Raw genomic sequence first — 22,564 nt, forward strand, 5'->3', positions numbered from 1 at the left:
ATAGTTTCTTGTAAGATTTTAATCCTGACATTTCAAACAAATACTAAGTATTAAGGTGAAACTATCTCTTCTAGTTTAAAAAATCTTCTATTATTTAAAATATAGAACATTAGGGGTGCTTGGGTAGCTTAGTTAGTAAAGTGTCCAACTCTTGATTTCAGCTTGGTTTATCTCCTGGTCATGAATTCCAGCCCCACGTTGGACTCTATGTTGGGCGTGGAGCCTGTTTGAATTCCCTCTCTCCTTCTCCCTCTGTCCTTACGCCACTCGTGCACAGTCTCATAATAAATAAATAAATAAATAAATAAATAAATAAATAAATAAATAAAATGTAGAACATTAAATAACGGACTATGAAAGAACTTACAAATTGTCTCCTAAAAAGAGAAATTTTTAAATATTGAATTTGAATTAATCAAGTCTGTATAAGAAGTGAAAAATAGGGGCGCCTGGGTGGCGCAGTCGGTTAAGCGTCCGACTTCAGCCAGGTCACGATCTCGCGGTCCGTGAGTTTGAGCCCCGCGTCAGGCTCTGGGCTGATGGCTCAGAGCCTGGAGCCTGTTTCCGATTCTGTGTCTCCCTCTCTCTCTGCCCCTCCCCCGTTCATGCTCTGTCTCTCTCTGTCCCAAAAATAAATAAATAAAAAAAAAAAAAAAAAAAAAAAAAAAGAAACATTTAAAAAAAAAAAAAAAAAAAAAAGAAGTGAAAAATATTTTTAATAGCATGTTTGAAGTTGTATTTTAAGAGTTGAGAAACAAAAGTGATAGTACCGAAGATAAAAAGATAGCTAATTCTTTATGAAAATATAGGCAAATCTCACTCAGAAATAGCAACTCGCTATATTTCCTGTGAGGGCAGCCATCTGATGGTAATCTTGCATTTACTGTTAGATGCAAATATATCCAAATTTGAAAGAAATGTTAATTAATAAATAATTAATAAAAAGAAGTTTAAATGTACCTCCAAAATCTTTCTACATAAAGGAAAGAAGATGCAATAATACTGTAGTTGGAATGGAAAATTCTATTTTTTTTCAGTGCCTTGAGGAATTTGGTAAGAAATGACTTTGTCATTTTACGTTACTTCAGAGTTGTCAATTTTTTGCTGTTGGATTTGAATTCTGACAATAACTGATATCTCTTATTTAGTGATGTTTTTATACATTTTTGGTTCTTTCTGTGTTTTCTTATGTGATTAACTGAAAAGTTAGGAGAGACAATATTATATGTGCTTAGGCTGGCACCATTTTAAATTTTTTTTTTTTTTCAACATTTTTTATTTATTTTTGGGACAGAGAGAGACAGAGCATGAACGGGGGAGGGGCAGAGAGAGAGGGAGACACAGAATCGGAAACAGGCTCCAGGCTCCGAGCCATCAGCCCAGAGCCTGACGCGGGGCTCAAACTCACGGACCGCGAGATCGTGACCTGGCTGAAGTCGGACGCTTAACCGACTGCGCCACCCAGGCGCCCCAAGCTGGCACCATTTTAAACTAAAAGTCCTAGTAGAGGAACAGCTGGGGAGAAGAAAGTGAGAAGTAGTGTCTCAAAATGATCACTGTGCCATAAACAAAATACACAGTAGAAAATTTATAGGGTCACCTGAGTGGTTCAGTTGGTTGAGTGTCTGACTCTTGATTTCAGCTCAGGTCATGATTGTAGGGTCATGGGATCTAGACCTGTGTCAGGCTCCATGCTAAGCATGAAGCCTACTTAAAATTCTCTCTCTCTCTCTCTCTCTCTCTCTCTCTCTCTCTCTCTCTCTCTCCCTCCCCTGCCCCTCTCCCTCACTCATTCTCTCTCTCAAAATAATAATAATAATAGAAATAATATTTTTTACAGATTAAGTTAAAGAGAGTAAACTATTAGAAGGAAAAGACATATAACAATGAGGAAAGTCAAAACTAGTGAAAAAATATTGATGAAACATCTCATGGTGCATTTCATGATGTAAGATTCAAAACAACTTTGTATAATAAAATATCAGAAACAGGAAAATAATCAAAGACCCTTGATAAATATTTACTATAAACATGATTAAAATAGAGAATGCTCAAGAAATAAAAAAAAAACCTTTATAGGAGATATAGAAAATATTTATAACAAAATAAAATGACAAAGTATTTGAATGAATAGTTATTAAATATTTGGAAAGAGGTTTACCTACAAGAGTATTAAATGCAATTTAAAATAATATTCCTTCATTGTTGTTTGCTTATCAGTTCACTTTCTAGTTTATTCCATGTTCTATGGGTCTTCATTCACTTAAATGTCACACTGTCTTGATTAATGCAAATGTGCATGCATCTTGAAATCAGGTATAATTCTTCATTTTTTAGTAAGATTTGGTCATCTAGGCCCTTTGTATCCAATGTAAATTTTGGAAACTGTTGATTATTACAAACAAAGAGGAAGCTTACTGGAAATGTGACTAAGATTACATTACATGTATCATTCATTTGGGGGTAAATTGATTTCTTAAAAATATTGGATCTTTCAAACTGTGAATATAGAATAACTCATTTCTTTAGCAAATCTGTGGTTTGTTTTGTTTTGTTTTCATTATACAGTTCTCTCTTACCCCTTGTTAAATGTTTGGCTAACTTACATGAATTTTGACACTATTATATATAGAATGTTTTAAGATTCATTTTGTGTTTGTTGTTTGCTCTTAGTTCTTTGGAAAATAAAAATAACTTCTGTATATTAACTTGTATTATACAGTGTGCTAAATGCAGTTATTTGTAGTTGCCTTTCTTTGCACTCCTCAAAATATGAAATGGTAAGAGTGGATATCCTTAGGGGTGTGTGTTCAGTATTCTATCATCCATTATGACATTAGCTATAGATTTATCATATTTGTCTTTTATCAGATTGAGGAAGTTCCCGACTCTTCTTACCTAGAGTTTTTAACAGAAATTGGCTTTGAATTTTCTTATTCTTTTCCTGCAATCATCAAAATGGTTTTTTAAAACAAGTTTGCATTACTGAGATAACATTTAATTCGTCATGATGTATTATTCCTTTGATATATTTTTGGATTATTAGCCAATATTTTAAAGTATTTTTATACCTATATTCATGACCAATATCAGTCCATAAGTTTCTTTTGTTGTCTTTTGCTGTGTTTAGGAGATTGTGCTTTTTTATAGCCTCATAAAGCAAGCGGAAAGAGATACTTTTGTTTTCTGGATGAAGTTCTATAAAATTGGTATTATTTCTTCTTACATGTTTGATAAAATTCAACAGTAAAATCATCTGTGTCTAAAATTTCCTTTTTACCAAAGTTTTTTTTAAAGTCATTTTTTTAAATGTTTATTTATTTTTGACAGAGAGAGAGAGAGAGACAGACAGAGAGACAGAGAGACAGAGCACGACAGAGAGACAGAGAGACAGAGCAGAGACAGGGCAGGGGGAGGAGCAGAGGGAGACAGAGACACAGAATCCAAAGCAGGGTCCAGGCTCTGAGCTGTCAGCACAGAGCCCCATGTGGGGCGGAACTCACAAGACCAGGAGATCGTGACCTGAGCCGAAGTGAGACGTTTCACCACCTGAGCCACCCAGGCGACCTATCAAAGTTTTTTAATGACAAATTCTTTATCCTTTTGTAGACATAGGACTATTAAAATTTCCTAATCTTTTTTTCATTCATGATATTATTATAATTTGTGAGATATTTGTCTTTTCACCAATCTAAGAGCTTATAAAGGTTTGTATTTTGTTCTCGTCATGTCTTTTTTTTTTATTATTATTCAATATGTTCAAATAGTCAATATGTGGCTTTATAATTTTTCCATTTTTCTATATTCTGTACCTCATTTCTGTTGTTTGGGGATAATTTACTTTTTTTTATGTATCTTAAGGTGAAAATTTGAGTGATTGATTTTGAATGTTTGGACCTTTTTTACTTTTACAATGTTAATACTTAAAGCCATAAGATTCTCTCTAAGCAGTATTTTGGCTGTATAACATGAATTTTTATGTGATTTTTCCCATTATCATTAGGTTTGATTTTTTTTCTGAGTGATGCTAAATTTATAAATACTTGGTATTTCCTATGAAATCTTTTGTTACTGATTTCACTTGCTTTTAGTGTGTTTAGAAACATGCTCTGTTCATCTCTGATTCTTTTAAATTCACTGAATATTATTTTTTAAGGATAAAGCAAGTGTATTTCCTTTATCACATAGTACAAATATAAATCTGAATCTTTATTACTGAATTATCACATAACTTTATATTTTCATTTTCTTGAGGAGATTCAAATTGATTCCAACAAAACACTAGAAAACTTGCAAAGTCACTACACAGTTAAATAGCTACTACTGAAAATATCCTGGTATTTTGGTACAATGGGATTGATAGATTTGTGGAGAATATTTGTTTTAAAATTATTAATATTAAATCTATTTATTTTTTCATCAGTATAATTTTGATATAAATGTGAAAATGTTTCTTTATATATTTCAGGTTTTAAACAGATAATCTAACAAAGTCTCTTTACATTTATGTATCTTAAGTATATTTCCAAGCAGAAATAAAGGATGAAGAAAGAGGAAGGAAAAGATATGAGGAAAAGAAGGAACGTCCACACACAAGCCCTATTTTAAGTACCGTGTTTTAAAATAAGATAATTATCATTTTCATGAATCAACGGTTTATGTTTCTCTAAAGTCATAGAACACCCTCATTTTTTTTTTCATAATACAAATCCCATGATTTGTTTCCTTGTAATATTTTCTTTGTCACTGAGAAAAAATGTCTACTTATATCCCATTCAGTTCATTTTGAAAAAGGATACTCTATCACCTTAATTCATAGAAAATAAAATCATACAGGCTTTGACCAGTGTTCAAAAAAAAGAAAAAAAGAAAAAAAAAAACATAAGAAGAATACTTTGAATAGGGAGAATAATCTACTGAATAAGCAATGGGTAGGGAATTCCAGAAGAAAGCATAATGCTCATTCTAGCAACATAAATATATTTTGCCTCTGGCAAAGCTAAGGGCAGACATAGCCCATATAGACATAAGAGTCTTAAGCACTGTTCAGATGAAAATTTTATTAGATTAAATGTCAGCAAAATACACAAAAATTTCAATTACACATATTTTAGACGGTGTTCAATACTGGTATAGTATATCTATGAAGAACATGGACAGCTCTGAATTTAGTCACAAAAATGTGGAAGTCTTATTCTATTTAATGAGCAATATTTATGCTCTGAAATATTAACATTTTGAATAAATTTCTGAATAGTCTTATATAAAACATGACTTTAAATCACTTCTTTTTGCTAATATACATAGCAGATTGCTTATTTGGCTTATGGTTCACACAAAATACTGAAACTCCTGGCTCACTGCTCATGTAGCATGCTGTCTTACCTCCTGCTTGGCCTCACTGGCTTTCACAGATGCCTTCCTCAAAAATTTACCACACTGAAATAAAAAAGATCTTTCAACATGCAAACATGATCACGTTTCTCTTCTCCCGTCATTACTTTCCAAGTTTTTTTACTTGCCGTTGGCCTTAGACCATTATGCATATACATATAGAGCATTATACATGAACTGCATGAACTCTATATGAACGAGCCTTTTATTGTCTATAGAACTTCAAATCTTATCACTCCACTCCCATCCACTTTCCCATTCTTCATGATTTTTACTCCAGGTAGATAAATTAATTTGGAGACTGTAATTTCACGATCTTTCTCCTTTGTCTTGAAGTACTTATATGTATAGCCTTCTCTTTTGGAATATTCTTCTTTATACCTCCTTTCATCTGAAAATCTTTCATTTGATTTTATGTCTTGTTTTATGTGCTTCTTCATCTAATGAGACTTTTCCTTTTAAAAATTTCTACCTTTGGGGGCGCATGGATGGCTCAGTCGGTTGAGCACCTGACTCTTGATTTCGACTCAGGTCGAAATCCCAGTTTTGTGAGTTGGAGTCCCGTGTGGAGCTCCGTGCTGCTGGTGCAGAGCCTGCTTGAGATTCTCCCTCTCTCTCTCTCCCCTTTCCCCCACCCTCTCTCGGTCTCTCTCAAAATAAATAAATGAACTTAAAAAAAAATTTCTATCATTGGTCATCATAGCATGCAATACACCATATCTCTGTGTGTGTACTTGTTTGTTACTCTTTTCTGAATTTAGGTACTTTCTGAAGGAATATCTATCACATTTACAACTGTATCCCCAGGAACTAGCATGTAACTTGCACATAATAAAAGGTTTTGATATGTGCAAGTTACATTGAGTAGAACTCACACAGCAAGGAAAAGTGTCACACTGCATCCTAAATGTAATTTCTACCTAGTCTTAATGCATAGTATGCACACACTCATGCACACATAGTGCTTGCCATTATTTTGTTAAAATTATCCTATTTTAACTAAGAGAATTATTCTATACCTTACATGTACCTGCCACTCATTCAGTCTCTTCTGGTATCCTCTCTTGCTTCACCTATGTTCTCCTAAAGACATATTTATCTAGACATGAGAACATGCATATACATATTTTATTTTATTTTATTTTATTTAAAAAATTTTATTTGAGTGTAGGTGACAACAATGTTACATTAGTTTCAGGTGTAGAATATAATGATCCTGCAAGTTTATATATTAAGCTAATGCTCATCATATTGCAGCTACCATCTGTCACCATATAACACGATTATAGTACCATTGACTATATTCTCCATGCTGTGTCTTCCTGCGACTTATTCCTTCCATAATACTGGAAGCCTGTATCTCTCACTCCCTTTCACCCATTTTGCCCATTCCCTTACTCTCGTTTTCTCTGGCGACCATCAGTCTGTTCTCTGTATTTATAGGTCTGATTCTGCTTTTTGTGTTTTATTTATTCATTCATTTGTGTTTCTTTAGTTCCATATACGAATGAAATCATATGGTATTTGTCTTTCTCAGTCTGACTTATTTTACTTATACACGAATTTTATTATTTATTTCTTCATTTTAATAATTTTTTTTTATTTTAGAGAGAGGGTATGAGCAGGGGAGAGGGGCAGAGGGAGAAAGAGAATCTCAAGCATGCCCCATGCTCAGCACAGAGCCTGACACAAGAGCTAGATCCCACGATCATGACCTGAGCCAAAATCAAGACTCGGGCATTCAACCGACTGAGCCACCCAGGCACCCCTCACTTATAAACACATTTTAAATACATTTTGAACAAATATGATTTTTGCTCACATCATTAAGTAATGTATGTTGTATATAATTTTTACCTTTAAATTATATGCATATATAGCACTGGTCGTACGTGCTGTTGACAGATCCTTACCTCCTTTTCTGTTTGTATGGAGCACGATTTCTGTGGTAACCACACATCGCAGCATCAGTGGGGTAAAACTGCCATATCTCACCATGGCCTAATGCCAGCTCACATTCTTAGTAGTGGATAAACAACCCAGCATTAGATGAAGTAGGCTTCACAACAAAGATCCAGTATCTTAGGACTAAAATGTGGAGTTGCTATAAACACTTGGCCACCACATTCCAATCATCACTGTGGTAACCTTTGACACTTCCTGCCGAACACAACCAAGGTCAGAAGGATTGAGAGGCTCTGCTGTCACAGTCTATATATGTATTGAAAATTAAGATCAACACTATTTTTGCTCTCCAACTCACAAATGTGTCTGTTCTCCCTGAGCCTACCTGGAAAATCTGAATTACTGATTGACAGTGCACCGTCCCAGTCATTGGGCTGTAGATGACGAATCCAGGCATGCTGAGCTCAACAATAGTGTGGCCAGGACATTATGAGCATGGCAGAAACATGGACCCACTGGATTCGTTCCTTTGGGATTTTATCTAAAATATTCTAAATGAATTAGCCAATTTTTAGGATAGACCAACTGATAAATCTAAATGAATATCATATACCAAAAGTCAGAGAAGCCACAATAGCCAACCCTCTGTGGAAGGAAAATGATAGAGTTGGTTAAAGAGAGAGGAGGGAAGAAGGTGCACAGAGAGGTGCAGACATTGATTAAAAATAAAAATTGTTAGTGTGTGAGAAAGATGGAAGATAGTTCTATGCCTATAGCATGTTAACAGTTAATTTCATTATTTGAGAGAAACAAACAAGAGCTAACACCATCAGTAGAGTAATTTATTGAGGTAGAACACAAACTTGATAAAAAAGCTAAAAATCCCAAAATACAGAAATGGCCATTTTATTTGATAGTCTATAATATCTAATTCATGGGAGAAAAATAAATAAAATTGATCTGCAATGGATTTAATAGTTTAAAAAATCAGAATAAAACACTCCAAACAAAAATGAAGTGAGAGTGGGAATTATAAATTATTTATATTTTCACTTTTTTCCCCCATAATGATTCTTTGCCATAGATTGAAAAATGTGGTAGTGCAGGTTTAATTGGTTCTCAAGAAAAAGAAATGAACGGTTAATCTTTGGAGATGATGTGAAGAAATGTCAGGACCTAAGTCATCACATGGAATTAGCCACCCAACACAAGGGCTCTGACTTATTGGTGACTGAGAGTGTGGCTCCCTAGAAACCTAGAAAATGGCTTCCATGTTGTCCAGAACAATAATCCCATTGCCTGTTTTCATTTTTTTTTTGACCCAAAATTTAGAGAGTCCTCAAAACTGATAGTTTTTTACAGAGTCCATTTGATTTCCTCTGGGTATGGAGTACCTGTACTGGCAGAATATATGCTTTACCTCCGTAAGCTCTTGATTACTAAGTAAAATCTATAAAAATAAATGTACAACTATATTCAATGAAGTGAAACTATAACTCAACAAACACATTTTTCAAGCCAGAGAAAAAAGGCAATTTACCCAGAGAAACATGATTTCAGGACATTATTTCTCGTTAGTAAATATAGATGCCAGAAAGCATGCAGTAGGAGTTTCAGATTGCTGGAAAAAACCCAAAACTTTCATTTTAGAATTTTACTTCTAAATTAGCCATCATTTAAGAATGAAATAAAATATACCTAAATTATTCATATGAAAACATTAGAGTTTATCACTAGTAGAATGTCACTAAAATGACTATCAAATAACTATAAGGATTACTCTTTATAGAGGAGAAAAATAAACCCAGAGAAAAAACTCATGCTTCCAGTAAGGAAACTCAAATCCATCATCACATCTGCTACAAGTGAGCACTGGAGGTATTTACTAAAAAAATAAAGCGCATTTGTTTTAAAAGATGGCAGGGATTTGCACTTGCCTAACAAGTACAACAGACGTGATTTTATGGTAAGCATACACAGCTTCTAAGAGCCTGAGGATCTTGAAAAAAATAAAAATTTATATATTCAAAGGCAGAACAAGAACTGCTAATTACAGATCTGAAAACTTTTTCCCTGTACCGTGATACCACTTGCTAAGAAAAGATCGTATCTAATTACCCACTAAATAGAGGTTGTCCCATGATTAATATAATTACTTGAAAATATTTCAAATGAGTTAGATTTTGCTACATTTTTTCAAGTAGTTATGCGACAACTGACATAATTATGTTAACAACAGCTACAACAACAAAAATGGTTGCCAAAGTTTAGGCAAATAGGTTATTTCCTCTGGGCAGGTGAAATCATAGCTGCTTTCTTAATTTCAATCTGTTATTTTCAAATAGAATCAATTCAAAATTGCCTAAATGGGAACCGTCTGTGTGCAATGTAGGGCATAAGAATGTAGAATGTGCAACATAACACAAGCAATGCAATGCATAGAAAAAATATTCCCTGCCAGGAAAAAAAAAAATTCTAGATCAAAATGGCATCAGCAAGAAACAATGTTTGTTAACTATTCTTTCTGTAGAAATTGAAATATATTACAAAGTGTTTTTTCAATGAGTAGGCTCTATGATCTAACTTTTCTAAGCACTTAGCACTAGACTGGAGTAGAATACACTCTTGGAAAGGTCATACTGGAAAACCAAATGTGACAATCCAAAGCCATTCCCCTCACTGTGTTTTATTACTTTGTAACAGAGTTTTGCAAAGGATATGTGGCTACTAGGGACATATGTGCACTGATGGTTATTCTCACAGGGACTGAAAAATTTCACTTACATAAAAATTGAATTTGTTTTAAAAGTCAATCTTCAATTTCATTTGTTGTCATTAATTTGGAGTGGATCAAATACATGTTACAGAATAAATATCATGAATAAAATAAAAAGATATAAAATTACGTTTCACATGTGATAAAAGATTAGGGACTCCTGCAGATAGAAATAGGAAAACCTAAGAAATCTATAGTAATCATTGAAATATCTATTATTTTATGTGACAAATTAATATTGTTGAACTACTAGACATATCAGAATTAGTAAAATATAATAATTTCAAATCAATAATACAACTACCTCTCGAGTTTGTTGAAAATTGAAGTCAAAATGTTTGATTGGGTGGTATATTTTAAATGATTGTTTTACTTTTAAAACTTTTGAAAAAGAAGCACAAAGATGTAATTTCCTATAGAGGCTTCAAAAAATTCTCTCTCTCACACACAATTACAAATCACGGAGTTTGAGATTTGTCCATTTTCATCTTGGAGCGTTCATAAAGTTAATTCATTTTTATTTTCTGAAGATTGTTTGGACTTACAAAATCTCATTTGCTTGCTGTTTGAAATGCACTTTTAATGTTTGAATTAAATGCACTAGATTTTCCTCCCACACTCTTACTACCATATTTATTAAAAACAAAAACAAAACAGATGAATAAGAAAACTATTAGATCATACTCCCACTATCATTTGATTTAAAAGGGAGCTGTCCGTATCAGACTTTTGAGCTGTTTGTCATCTGGGAATTCTTGAGACTGTTTTCTTTCCAGCATCGCCTACAGATGTTTCTTTATTCTTTTCATTAGGGTTCTCTCTCCCTCCCCTACCTCCTTTTTAGTTTTTACTCCATTTTCAGATATTTTTCTCTGAAACGATGCAGTTCCTTTGCCATCTATCTAGGGTAACCTCTACCGTGCAGTACCCTCAGCCAATTTCCTTTCTGAGTCCTTTGAAAAAGCAAAAGACATGGTAACAAGAACTTTACTGTTTACCCTTTCTTTTCTGCTCCTTAAGAAAACATCATGCATAAACATTTTGTGTGACCACCCTGACTATGCCCCTTAGTATATTCTAGGGACTTAAAAATTCTCAAAGTCACCATATGGCCTGAAGTTTTGCTAGCATGTCTAAATAAAGACTTGGAAGTTCTTTGCTATGTGCCCCTGGTCTCCAAGACAGAATTTGTAGCTGCTTTTAAAAGTCAATTTAAAAACTCTAGCCCTTGGTGAAGACAAAATTAAAAACAGCTTGAGAAGAGTTGAACATGACAAAATAATAGTTCAAGGAGATTTAGAGATACTGTCAGAAGTTATGCTGAAGTTAGAAGAAACAATTTAAAGGTTATTCCAAGGAACTTGCAGTTCTCATTTTAATGCTAATCAACCAAGAAATATTAGGCTAAGGGAGTTAATCTGTATTCAGAGCATTCTAATAAATTAAATGAAAAGGGTGCAGATCTAATGCAACTTGCAAATGCCGGTTTCAATAATTGTCACATCAGCTGAGTATTTATCTAATCAGCACTGCTAAATTTACCTTTCTCACTAATATTGCTTTTCTTTTTTGTCACATCATTTTAGTGGCATTTTAGTTAAACTGAGGATTTCCTCCGGAATCACGAAAAAGAAGACTGTAAAGTGCTTTTTCATAGAACGATATATTACATGGGAGAAGCTATCGTGGGGTCATACTAAAATAATGTTGCTTCTCAAAAAAAATTATTTTTGCTTCTCTTGTAAGAACCATCCCTTTGAAGTGCCTATGAATGTTAGTCTATTTCTTTTGCATTCTGTAATGTTGCTTACCATATACATTTGCGGAGTGTTGTGAAAGACTTCATTAGCCGACAACACTACGTATGCTGTCGCTAATTACAATGATTTCAACAGTACCTTTTCTTGTGCATTTTGTTCTCATCACCCTACTACTTCTCCATGCCTTTTCTCTTCTTCCTTTTCAATGCCATCAATCTCGTTTTTCTCTAATTTACTTGATAATGAAGTGGTATATCTAAAAACTGAAATAGGGAGTAATGACTGTTAACATTTTTCAGATGTTCCACTCAAACACCATGTGTCCAACACATGAATAAGAGTATGAGGTCTCTTGTGAGGTGAAGCAACCAACCCAGGTTGCAACCAGCAATATACTGGCACCAATGCAACTCACTTCCAGCAACATGAAAAATGGAATATAAACGCTAGCATTCATGATCTTTTCGGATGTAGCTTAAATTTTTACTCCAACTTGAGATTTCTTAAGCCGTCTACGCATATCGCTTTGCTTTCTTTCCTAGGAGAGAAAACAAAGCATTCACTTTGTCCTTGGTTGATTCATTTATAGCATTCCCAATGTTTTTATAAAAGTCTTAACATTACCTTTGTAATTCCTTACATGGTATGTTGCAATGAAGCCTTTTGGAAAGGTTCTTGATGTAAAGGAAATTTCACAGAGAATATTAGAGATAAATGTGAAAAGGAGAGTCATTTTAGGATCAGGGATATGCATGAAAGAGGGACAGAACCTACTTATATTGCTAGAAAATAATTTTCAATTTAGAAGTTGTAATGAACTTTTTTTTTTATAAAAGTGACCTTTTTAAAAAATGAAGAGGCGTGCCTTCTCCTTTAGCAAGATTGCATTAATAATTGTCAACCCACAATTAGAAGAAGAGCAGGCTTTCAATTCTTATAACTTTTCTCTAAAACATTGGCACATGAAAAGAAGTGCCCTGGACAGATGGGAAATTAGCATGTCATAAAAATCTATAATAGATTGGCTGCTGCTGTCAATCTCATGAAAGTAATTACATCATGGTGACTTTTCCTGAAAATTAACACGAACTTACAAGGGAAACTATTGTGTATATGAGGCAAACAGAAATACAAATCAACATCATTTTCTTTCAATATGATATTCTAATATCTTTTTAATTTTTGTTCGGATGGAAACATTATTTTTTTATGATAGCATCAGGTAAAAACTTTTCTTTCTAAGAGGATGAGATGGACATGAGGAGTGAAGTGTACACAACCATCACACTGCTCGAGAGTCAATCTTGAGCCACTGCCGTGCGAGACCGCTTGGGCCAGATGCAGAGACTTTTCCCAGCCACCCACCATTAACAGTGTCCAGTGTCCAGTGTCTTGGGCTGTTGAAATGAAGGTGGACTATGGAGAGTTCATCTGATCAAGTAACAAATTGTGAAGTCAAAAGTTGGCGTCAGAACTCCTTGGACGATTAGTGGTGACATGGTTGCTACTGTTAAGAAGGAAAATCCTTACTAGGTTGCCACGAGGAGGAACCTATAGTATCTTGTTGGCCCAGTGATGTTGAGTACTTACAGAAATGGAGACTCATGTTCTCTGCAGACAGACTCAATTTCCACAGGCCTCCCTAATCCCAGAGAAGGGTACATTTGTAGGTAGCATCGGTGATCTCTTGCTTTTGCCTTTTTTCTCATATTAATGAGGTTCATTTTTTTTTTCCTACTTCTTCTGGCCAAGAGTTTGTCAGTATACCACTATTGACACTTTAGGTTGGGTAATTTTATGTTGAAGAAGCTGTATTATGTATTATGCATTGTAGGATACAGCAGATCTGACTTCTATCCAGTGAATGCCAATAGTACCCCTTGACCTCAGTTACAGCAACCAAAAAAGACCCCAGACATTGCCAATTGTCTCCCGAGAAGGGGATTTTTCCCAGTTTGATGCTCACTGTTTAGCTCATGAAAGTTTTTCTATCTGCGTGAAAAATAAAGAATTTCATCTTTCATCTTTACTCTATTGATTCCACAGAGACAATAGTCTCCTTGAGGAAATGAGTGACTTAGGTCTTGAGTGAAGTTGGAGTCTTGGGAATTTAAGTGCAAAAGTGAAGCATAAAATAAAATAAGTTAATACTTGAGATTTCTTCCTCATCACCTATGCATGCTTGCACATGTGAAAAAATACATTGACTATAATTTTATATGAATTAGTCCATCAATTGAACCACAAAAATAGATTGGCTTTACGAAATTTGTTTTGCCATAATTTAGATATTGAGCACTGCTACATTTTTGGTAACTAAAACATTTTGTATAGTTCAAAAGTGAAATAATATAAAGAAGTACTGATGTGCTCAGTCTAGTTCAGACTAGTCAACGAATAATCTCTTGAAAACGTTTTTGGAATGACAAAAGAATATAATGCAATTTTATATAAATGTATGTATATATGTAATGTATAGGCATGTATGTATAATTTTAAAATGTGCCACTTTTTTTTACGTTGATGGCACTAGTAAAATCACTAATATTGGCATATTCTGTTTTCTTCTAGGGAGAACCTCTTCAAATACTGCACCTAATCATATCCACGGGTCACTTAGAAAAGCGCTTGTGTCAGGACAATGTTATCTGTGCTTATGGATCACGTTCTTCTATAGCATTATTAACTTTTTTATACTATCTACCTATGCCAGGGACTATTACAACTCCCATGCCAGATGATAAGTCGATATCTGCATCATCTATGGGCTTTCACGTTTAGTAGATGAAGCTAGAATGCTATTAACTTCACACTGAGAATTAAGAACGCAACTGCCTTTTGTGTAAGGTAGCCCTAGATGCTGATAATATCTTCAAATTTCTTTTTAAATATAAAATAAATGAACCAACACAGCAGATTTTTGACAAAGAATTTGTGATTTATTATTGTAATACATTTTTGGCAACATCAAGATAGGTGGTATGTATTTATTCTGCAATAATTATGATTGAAAGTGTATATTCATATTCATGTATATATGCATGCGTAAAATGTTCTATTTAAAAGAAAACATTTTAAACAGATTATAATAAATATGACATTTTTTTGTTATCTTTAACACACGTTGTCTCCTCCGAAGTATAAGAAACGTTATAAAATCATTATGATCACTGCAAAGAAATTCCCACTTCTTAGTTAAGCTTGAGCTCCCATATGTCCCTTTTACAGCATCTCAGAGAGTGTTGATGGAGTGGAGGACTGTGTTCCTCACTCATTTTCACATTTCACATTTTCATATTATCCCCCTGCCATTTGAAACACTCTATCTTGGGCTCTCAGGACCTCCTCTGCTCTTCGTGTTTTCGAAGGCATATTTTAAGGTTTGTTGTTTCTTTTTTCTTTACTACTGAACATATGGGAAAGTTTTCGGTTTGATTTGTTCTATTCACTCAATATTAACTTTTGAAACTTGGGCTTTAATTTTTTTTCCATGAATAACATACTTTGTTTGGATTAATAATAAGTTAAAAAAGAAAATAAAGTTAGCCCATGACATGTAATAATAATTTTGCAAGAGGTATTTTCTATATAACTGTGTTAGAAAGTTGAAAAAATACAAGTCCTGATATTTCTATCCTTTATTGATCCATCCATTCATTTACTGTCAAAACTTTACTGAACCTCAACTATGATTAGTTAAGTCAGTAATTATGCTAGAAACTGTGGGCATAAAGTGTGTCTTCCTTAAAGAAGTGTGTGTGTGTGTGTGTGTGTGTGTGTGTGTGTATATATATATATATATATATATATATATATATATATAGTTTATGAAGAAAAACATTTTCTGAAATTATTTGAGAAACATTTTAAATGGTGCTAATGGGGGTGGGGCGTGCCTGGGTTGCTTAGTCAGTTGAACATCCAACTTCTGCTTAGGTCATGATCTGACAGTTCCTGCGTTCAAGCTCCACATCAGGCCTTGTGCTGACTGCTCAGAGCCTGAAGCCTGCTTCAGATTCTGTGTCTCCCTCTCTCTCTGTTCCTCCCCCACTTGCACTCTCTCTCTCTCTCTCTCTCTCTCTCTCTCAAAAATAAAGATTTAAAAAATGTTTTTAATTGTCTTAATGGCACAGAAACATTTTTAAATGACTTACAGCTGACTTTGGTACCTTTTCTTTAGGGTTCATAAACATAAGCTTATCAATGGCCAAGTGGTTGATTGTTCAAAATGTAATTTCTAACTTCTTTTTAGAGAAGACAGAGTAAACATTAGAAAAGGATTTTTCTAAAGAAATTAAAATAGTGGCAGTTTATTACTCTCTGGAGAGAGAGGATTAGTAGACTATCAAAGACAAAATCCATAAATTATATAAGCTAAAGTAATTAATTATTTAATATCATATATGTGTGTAAATACTATGTATATTATATAGATATGCACGGACAGCAGATATGATCTCAGATTCATAAAAACAAACATAGGATCTTCTTACAAATTTACTGCTTCATTGTTTTACTACCTAAATGTGCTTTCTATTTAAACCCCAGTTTTATACAAAAGCCCCATTTCCATACTGTTTGATTTCCAGACACTTAAATTAATAAAATGGGTCAAGGTAAGGGCATATTTGCAGTTTTCCTTTGAAGAAAATGGTGTTAAACTATGAACGTATTTAAGTAATGTAGTAAACCAGTGTAACTGCCTTCACTTAGGAAGACTTGGCTAATTAAGGCAATTGTGAAGGTCACCAACACAGATTTCAAGTTCATGTGAAAATACAGATATGCAGTGCTAACAACGTTCACAGTTTCTTTGGAAACATGAAATGCAAACCTATAAAATCTCCACAGTCCATACTGGATGATAGGTGCTTTTGAAAACCCAGCATTTTCCCAAACATTTTACATTGTTTCCTTGACTGTGTAAGTCTTTTGAGGTTAATTTTATGTGTCAACTTGACTGGGCCATGAGGTTGCCAGATATTTGGATAAACGTTATTTCTGAGTGTCTCTGTGAGTGTATTTCTAGACAAAATTGACATTAGAATCAGTAGACTGAATAAAGCAGATAGCCTTTCCCAATATGGGTGGGCCTCATCTATTCCACTGAAAGCCTGAATAGAACAAAAACCTGAGTAATGTGAATAGATTAGGCCAGGCTGCTGACAGTCATACTTTGGACTTGGAAGCGTAAATAGTGACTCTCTGAGTAGTTAAAGACGGCTATTATCTTGATGGCCTTGATGTATACATAGAAATAACCCAAGAAACAATATTGATAGTGCAATAATAATTTGGTTAAAGAGAAAAATGGAGTTTCTTCTCAATTTAACTTTTTAAAAAACATTGTAAGAATGGATTAGATATAGCACCAGAAACGTGCTCATAGTCTAAACGATTCAAAACACATTCATGTCTCCCTAAATTGCACATAACTAGTATTTGTAGAAAGAGAGAAGAGGCAGAGGGAACAGAGTTAGTTCACCATAATCCAAAGTGAAGTACATGAGCCCATGCTCATACTAACTGTAGGAATATGAAAAATTCATTATTACATAGGACAAAATTAATCAATTCAAAGCAATGAGTGGATAAAATCAGGTGACTTGGTGACATTTAGTATATATCTAATCAAAATATCTGATTTCTTAAGCTAGCAGTATAATTATTTAATTGCCACAATGTGAAGAAAGGAAATGGAAATTCTGTATTTGTTAATGAAGATTTGAGTGCTTGGTAAATAATGAGAGACTTTCTGTGAGTACAGACACGTGGCCACATTAAGTTATTGTCCAATCACATTCATATACCTCTAAAGCCATTAAAATGAGGACACATTTAAAAGATTATCAAAAACTGCACGTTTATATTTTTAAGTATAATTTGGGATGAAGTATTTTATAGGGAGAAAGAGTAGCCAAATTTGATAATCTACTTGGGTTTGCAGCATATATTTAATATAAATACATGCTACAATTACAAAAAGCAAATGAGTAAGGGAGAATTTTCTCTACATGATTTTGTTGAGGTGGGAAATTAATCACCTACCTTCAGACTCAGACTTGGAATGGAATTTGCATCATCAGCTTTTCTATTTCTTAGGTCTTCCGACTTGATTTTGGATTTCTCACCCTCCATACTCACAAGAGCTAATTCTTTACAGTAAATCTCTCTCCCTTTTCCTTTCTGTCTCTCTCTCTCTGTGTCTCTCTCCTATTAAATGTGGGTGTGTGGGGCACCTGGGTGGCTTGGTCAGTTAAGCGTCCGACATCGGCTCAGGTCATGATCTCATTGTCTGTGAGTTCGAGCCCCAAGTCGGGCTCTGTGCTGACAGCTCGGAGCCTGGAGCCTATTTCAGATTCTGTGTCTCCCTCTCTCTCTCTGCCCCTCCCCTGTTCATGCTCTGTCTCTCTGTCTCAAAAATAAATAAACGTTAAAAAAAAATTAAATATGTGTGTGTGTGTGTATATGTATATGTATATGTATATGTATATGTATATGTATATATATAGCATCCTATGAGTTCTGTTTCTTTGGAGAACCCAGACTAGTGCAAGGCTAATCTTACAGACCTTCCAATGAATAGAACATAGTCACATTTCCTAAAGTCATGCTATGATCTAATCACATTTTAAAATATTCAAACTACTGAAGATAATTTTAGACTCTGATTTAATTGTTAAAGTGAATTATCTCTGCTTAATTGAAAATAAAACAATAATTTTTGTTTGAATTACATAAAAATATTAGTGTTTGTAAAATAGTATAGACAAATTAGGGGCGCCTGGGTGGCGCCCAACTTCAGTTGGGCTTCAGTTAAGCGTCCAACTTCAGCTCAGGTCACTATCTCATGGTCCATGAGTTCCAGCCCCGCATCCGGCTCTGGGCTGACGGCTCAGAGCCTGGAGCCTGCTTCTGATTCTGTGTCTCCCTCTCTCTCTCTCTGCTCCTCCCTCGTTCATGCTCTGTCTCTCTCTGTCTCAAAAATAAATAAACATTAAAAAATAATAATAAAATCAAATAGTATAGACAAATTAGATATATTTGTTTTGTAGAATTTTCTTTCTTAAGCAAAAATTGAATTTTAAGATTTTTAGTTACGTTCAAGAGAAAGGAAATGCTTTTCTTTAGCCTTTTGTTTTTTTTTTTTTTTCAACTTTTTTTTTTTATTTTTTATTTTTGAGACAGAGAGAGACAGAGCATGAATGGGGGAGGGGCAGAGAGAGAGGGAGACACAGAATCGGAAACAGGCTCCAGGCTCCGAGCCATCAGCCCAGAGCCTGACGCGGGGCTCAAACTCACGGACCGCGAGATCGTGACCTGGCTGAAGTCGGACGCTTAACCGACTGCGCCACCCAGGCGCCCCTAGCCTTTTGTTTTTTAAGTTCATTTATTTATCTTGAGAGAGACAGAGCGAGCACAATCAGGGAAGCGACAGAGAGAGAGGGAGACGGAGAATCTCAAGCACACTGCGCACTGGGGAGCTATTTCTCTTTACACTTTTTTTTTTTTACAAGTTTATTTATTTATTTTTGAGAGAGACAGAGCTAGCGCAAGCAGGGGAGGGGCAGAGAGAAAAGGAGAGAGAGACTCCTAGGCAGGCTTGGCACTGCTAGCTCGGAGCTCCACCCGAGGCTCGAACTCAGGAAACTGTGAGATCATGACCTGAGCGGAAACCAAGAGTCTTATGCTTAACTAACTGAGCCACCCAGGCACCGCGAAAGGAACTGTTTTTCTAACCACACACTAACCCTTAAGTAATGCCCACACTGGGTTACCAATTCCGTCCTGTCAATGTTACTTAGAGAACTACGATTTTCATCCTGTATTTATCCAGCCCTACAAACTGCAGGTGACTCAGGGGAAGCTGAAGCCAATCCTCATTTTACAGCTGAGTTCTGATTAGTGTCAGTCATTCCTAGTGATGCCATTTCTTGCAGGAGTTTGTGTTTGGTTCAGGAACATGAGCATAATCCACATCAATCTAATGAGCCAATGGGCTAGGTGTATGTAGATAACCTAAAATAGTTTAATAAAGTTCAATAAAAAATGATTGTTAGGCAAAGGTTTTTCCCTTCTTCCATATGAATGTGAACTATCTTTTCTTAGTAGCTTCCACTGCCTTCTTGAGAGGAGGACAACCATCACAAGGCTGATGCTCATGTGGAAGGTGGCAGTCAAGAGAACCACGCAGAAATGGATTCATAGAGTGCTCCATAGCCGGAAATCATAATACCTCTGTACTTTCTATTACGTGAAATGAGGTTTAGTCCTTAATTTTAGTTTACTTTTATCTTGAATTCAGTTTCCTGCAGGTGAAAAAAATGTTCTGACAATGATAAAGTTATCATGACCCCCAAAGGCAGGGATAGGGAGAATGCGGCTATCAAGATGATTCACTTCTTTTTTTTCTTTTTAAATTTTTTTTTAACGTTTATTTATTTTTGAGACAGAGAGAGAGCATGAACAGGGGAGGGTCAGAGAGAGGGAGACACAGAATCCGAAACAGGCTCCAGGCTCTGAGCTGTCAGCACAGGGCTTGAACTCACGGACCGCGAAATCATGACCTGAGCCAAAGTCGGCCGCTTAACCGACTGAGCCACCCAGGCGCCCCAAGATGGTTCACTTCTTTATCGGAAGGGGTAAAAAAAGCAATAGGCACATACTGCAGCAGCCATTCACAGTATTGGAAACTCTCAATAAATTTGGACTGAATATGCATGTGTCTTTGTCATAAATGAATGATTTATATAAAAAATAGAGAATATATATTTTATTAGAACTTTGTAGATAAAGGGGAAATAGAGATAAAGTCCCCACTATCAAAGTGAGCATGTCTTCTTCTCGTTAAAAATAGAAATGAAAGAAAAAAATAGAAGTGAGACAGCTTTTTAGGTGAATTTATTTATTTTTTATTTTTTATTTTTTTTAATTTTTTATTGAGAGAGAGAGAGAGTGCAAGCAAGGGAGGGGCAGAGACAGAGGGGACAGAGGATGTGGAGTGGGTTCTGTGCTGACAGCAGAAAGCCTGATGCGGGGCTCAAAGTCACAAACTGCAAGATCATGACCTGAGCTAAAGTGGGGGAGTTAACCAACTGAGTCACCCAGGTGCTCCTTTCAGGTGAATTTAGAATGCTTATTTTCTCTGTTAATTGAAACCTTTGTAGTTATATAATGGACTCCTTTAAAGCTGCTAATGCTGTTTTTGCTTTAAAGTCTATTTAACAATATAATATAACCACAAAATGTTTCCTTTCAATTATCTGTAACCGATATAGTTTTTTTGCCCAGGTTTTGTATTGAATAATATCCTATTTGAAAACATCAAAGTTTATTTCTGCTGTTAATAGTTCTTAATGTCTTTAATCATGTCTTGCTATAGGTTTTGTTTCCATATTTTTCTTGTATTTATGTTTGCAAGGTCTTATCTAACTGATCTAAATGTACAAAATTATGAGGGTTATATCTTGAGGATGACTTCCTCTAGAAAGAATTAGTATTTACATCTTTTAGGTGAACTGGGGTATAACAAAGTTGAGTCCACTTTACATTCGTCTCCAATCTTTAGGTTTCCTGTATGTGTATACATTTGACCCTCAAATTTCTGTGCTGGCAAGATTATGGATCTGCATTTGGGTGGAAATTTATTTCCTTCTGTGCTTCCTTCCTTCCTTCCTTCCTTCCTTCCTTCCTTCCTTCCTCTCTTTCTTTTTTATTTATTTATTTTCTAATTGTATCCAGCTCCAATAGGGGTCAAGATAGTAAGTACAGTTCTCTTCTGGTAACGCTTTACTGCAATCTTATTTTCTATTTCCTACCCTACCTTTACCATGAGAGAGCTGGGTTTGGGGGGATCCTGTCTTTAGTTATTTGGGTGGCAGCACTCTCATTTGAGTCGTTGCAAGTCTTCATATTTTTATCCCTATTAGGCTATTAAAACAGTGTCTTCAATGCAGCCGAAGGATCATTTCTTGTTTTCTCCTGTGGATACCTTCATTCTATAATACTCAGTTAAAAAAAAAAACAAAAACAAAAACAAAAACAAACAAAAAAAAAACACGTTAATACCAAATTTAGTTAAATTACCATCCGTCTCCTTAGTTCACATTTGATCTCATAATTCAGGTAGACAGTGAAGAAATGGCATGGTGTGTTTAATTCTCTTTCTTTTTCTTTACCACTCATTCTGTGTTTTCTGCATCTATTTTCCTTCCCCAGTGTTGAAGCTTGCGTGGAGGGACTGGGGAAAGGGTAGAGATGTTTTGTGTACTCATTTTGTAAGTACTAAATCTTCAAAAGATTTCTTTGATTTCTGTGATCAAGTATAAGGTGAAGGACTGAGAAGATGCTTTAAGCCAGAATAAAATGCACACTTCACAGCTATCACATATATTATAGTACTCAAAGAAAAAACAAATCATGTGCAAAACATCCTTATAGTATTGTCTGTAAAAATCAATGTATTGACTGAAATAACCTGAAGGGGGAAAAAAAAACAAAAAACCAAGCACTAAAGTGAAGGCAACGTTTCATGTCTTTAAATGTCTCTAGGAAGTTAAAAACCCTGAGCAAGTCAATAAACTTTTTACTCTCAATTTCCTTTCCTATTAAAAAGAAAATTTAGATCGGATGATCACTAATACCCTATCAATACAATCATATTTTTTGTTGCCATAAATTACCTTTATTCTTACAGTGAAAATATTTCCTTCATATTTTATAATAGTAT

The sequence above is a fragment of the Neofelis nebulosa genome, chromosome 3 (assembly GCF_028018385.1).
Source record: "Neofelis nebulosa isolate mNeoNeb1 chromosome 3, mNeoNeb1.pri, whole genome shotgun sequence".
Classification (NCBI taxonomy): domain Eukaryota; kingdom Metazoa; phylum Chordata; class Mammalia; order Carnivora; family Felidae; genus Neofelis; species Neofelis nebulosa.